This window comes from Arachis ipaensis, chromosome B02 (genome assembly GCF_000816755.2).
Source record: "Arachis ipaensis cultivar K30076 chromosome B02, Araip1.1, whole genome shotgun sequence".
NCBI classification, from domain to species: domain Eukaryota; kingdom Viridiplantae; phylum Streptophyta; class Magnoliopsida; order Fabales; family Fabaceae; genus Arachis; species Arachis ipaensis.
Window position 1 is genome coordinate 21175632 of NC_029786.2, and position 3597 is coordinate 21179228.

General features: G+C 32.0%; 1 long non-coding RNA gene across 9 annotated transcripts; it reads right to left on the reverse strand.

Annotated features, from left to right (window-relative positions):
• On the reverse strand, positions 251–3155 carry LOC107625089. Of its 9 annotated transcripts, XR_002357214.1 has the most exons (7): positions 2784–3155; positions 2623–2667; positions 1197–1210; positions 1054–1099; positions 871–941; positions 628–664; positions 251–514 (listed from the first exon to the last, which is right to left on the reverse strand). It is a non-coding gene; the product is annotated as an uncharacterized LOC107625089 (long non-coding RNA). The 9 variants fall into 9 exon arrangements; XR_002357218.1 differs by lacking the exon at positions 2623–2667 and adding an exon at positions 1740–1784 and having other exon boundaries at positions 1054–1210; XR_001617068.2 differs by lacking the exon at positions 1197–1210.

Consider the following 3597-nt stretch of genomic DNA (forward strand, 5'->3'; position numbering starts at 1 on the left):
TTCTATAGCTACTGTATATAAGTGTAGTCTTAGGTCTCTTATTGTTTTTTTTTATTTTCTATATATATATATATATATATTCTAATAATTATTAATACAACATAATATTTAGTAATATAATTATATATATAATAATTATGCAATTTTAATTAAATGAGTTAAATATTATAAAATAAAAATAAATACATAATTATATTAAATAATTTTTTTAAATAATAAAAATTATCTAACCAAAATATATTTATAATAATGATCCAAAAGTACTAGAATGAAGTTAATTGTGAGTATTCATACATCTCACACTAAAGTAAGCATAGCCATATCAAAATAACCATGATGCTACTTAGAATTTACTAGTAATACTCTACGAGAAACATATCCTACATAAGCATCTTCTAATAAAAGGCATTAGTAGTCAACCATACATGTATCCATTTTCAACACTACTCTATCTTATAGCCAATAAACCACAATAATAATCAGCTTAATCTTCATTATCATCCTCAACATTATCCTGCATAATTATATAGAAAAATAATTATTAAAAAATATTCATAATGACATTTGCAATTATAAAAATTATAAAATCAAACTCAAAACTATCAATGACTGATATCATTAATTCACCTCTGCCTTCTTTATTCTTTACTAAATGCTGGCCACACTTGCAAAGATATATATGAACATGGTAATCAAATCACACAAGTCAGCAAAAATATATATGAACATGGTAATCAAATCACACAAGTCAGAATCGAGAATTGCACTATCCAAACTATCTATGCTAGCCAATGTTCTATATCCACTAATTTTTTGTTTTTCAAAATTTCAATAAATTTCGCTTTGGAGATATGAGAGTTAAGAGTTCACCTTTATAGGAGGGATTTATCAGTGCTTCATATATTAAATTAACAATGTCATCCAAATGAATCCAGGAAAACCTGTACAAAAAAAAAGAAAAATAACTTAATTATATCAAAGTATTATTTATTCGGGAATGGATCTTTTTAATTATGTGGCAAACTATATATGATCGAAATTCGAAACACTTACAATTTTCTAACCACTCGTGATTTTTGCCAAACCACAACTATATCTTCTGAAGTAAAATACAATATATGAGAAAATATACTTAAAACACAAATCTGTTTCTAGACAATGATGTAGCAAGCTAACAGCAATCATAAAATACTAACCCCTCTCAGCCTTCCTACAAATCAAATAACAAGCATAGGCATTATTTACTATTTAGTTCATTTAGTTAAATTTAAAAATACTACAGACTTCATAGTAATAATGCAGAAGCAGAACTGTTTTGCTTTCAAAAGAAACTTTTACATAACACCAGAACAGACTAATAGCTAACGAGTCTCTCGGGATAATTGGTTTAATAATAATGTGAACCTCCTTCAATAATCTCTGTTTATAATTAATAAATAATAAAGTTTAGTGCTTTTAGTAAAGTAAACTCAAGAATTGATGCACAAACCTAAAACTTTTAATATTATCTCCCTAATGTACAATAACCTGTGCTAATATATAGAAAAGGCACTCCTACACTGCTTCCATACTTCTGCTGAATCCAGATTTTTAAGCTATTAAATGGATAGGTCAGAGGAAGAATAAGCAATTTCTTGTAAGTAAAACTTGCTTAACTTGATGCACATATATTTGTCAAGAAAAATATACATATAAAAAGGTTCATTTTCAATTTGTACCATCAGGAATCATATGCTTACTTTTGATGTTACTTTAATCCTGCTCTGCTTGATTTCTGTTTTTATCTGCAGAATTAAAACGAGCGTTGGAAAGATGTCTATTATCTCTTAATAACCAAAACTCTATGAATCTTTAAGTCAATACAATCCAATAATGACAGTGATAGGAACAAGGCAATAACCTCCGAAGACCATCTGGTACTTATGGATATTCCAGCCAAGTTAACCACCCCTGTTGAGCCCTGAATGCTATTCTTCCATTCCGACTCCTCCGCAATCTTAATTCCTGGAAAGTCTTTCACTGGAAGGGCAAGGCAAAGTTAACCAATGAATCCAAAGTGCATGATCTATCTACCTTTTTTATTTATTTAAAAGGAAGATAAATGTAAGACTTTCAATAGTGAATGGATCTAAATTAGGTATGAATTTAAACCAAATGCAGCATAATAAGCTTAAGAATGATTAGGATTTATGAAGTAGCACTTCACATGGCAGAGTTATATAACTTATATCTACAGACTAATAGCTAACGAGTCTCTCGGGATAATTGGTTTAATAATAATGTGAACCTCCTTCAATGATCTCTGTTTATAATTAATAAATAATAAAGTTTAGTGCTTTTAGTAAAGTAAACTCAAGAATTGATGCACAAACCTAAAACTTATAATATTATCTCCCTAATGTACAATAACCTGTGCTAATATATAGAAAAGGCACTCCTACACTGCTTCCATACTTCTGCTGAATCCAGATTTTTAAGCTATTAAATGGATAGGTCAGATGAAGAATAAGCAATTTCTTGTAAGTAAAACTTGCTTAACTTGATGCACATATATTTGTCAAGAAAAATATACATATAAAAAGGTTCATTTTCAATTTGTACCATCAGGAATCATATGCTTACTTTTGATGTTACTTTAATCCTGCTCTGCTTGATTTCTGTTTTTATCTGCAGAATTAAAATGAGCGTTGGAAAGATGTCTATTATCTCTTAATAACCAAAACTCTATGAATCTTTAAGTCAATACAATCCAATAATGACAGTGATAGGAACAAGGCAATAACCTCCGAAGACCATCTGGTACTTATGGGTATTCCAGCCAAGTTAACCACCCCTGTTGAGCCCTGAATGCTATTCTTCTATTCCGACTCCTCCGCAATCTTAATTCCTGGAAAGTTTTTCACTGGAAGGGCAAGGCAAAGTTAACCAATGAATCCAAAGTGCATGATCTATCTACCTTTTTTATTTATTTAAAAGGAAGATAAATGTAAGACTTTCAATAGTGAAGGGATCTAAATTAGGTATGAATTTAAACCAAATGCAGCATAATAAGCTTAAGAATGATTAGGATTTATGAAGTAGCACTTCACATGGCAGAGTTATATAACTTATATCTAATGGGAACTCAACCCCAACCCCAACCCCAACTTGTTATGATTCTACATGCTTCTCGGCTACCAGGAAGCCAAAACCATTCATGCAGTAAAACCCCCAATTCCTATCAGTGTCATATCCAGAAGCTACAACCCCTAATTAAAAACCCTAAAATTGGAACCCAAAACCTCCCAAATTTCACAGAACAAACTGAAAATCGATACATACCTTCTCAGGTGAGCGGCGATGACGATGCTGAGCGACGACGACGATGCTGAGCGACGACAGTGAGCACATGCGACGATGATGCTGAGCGGTGACAGTGAGTGCACGAGAAGGCGATGCGAGGCGACGGTCAGCGCACGCAACGACGATGGTCCGCACGGCAGAGCCCTAGCCGGTGTCGTCCTCTCCTTCCTTCCCCTCTCCTCTCTTCTTCTCTTCTTCTTCCGTATATAGCAAACAGACTTAATCAGCATTGCCAGAAGAATAATAGTAAATAAA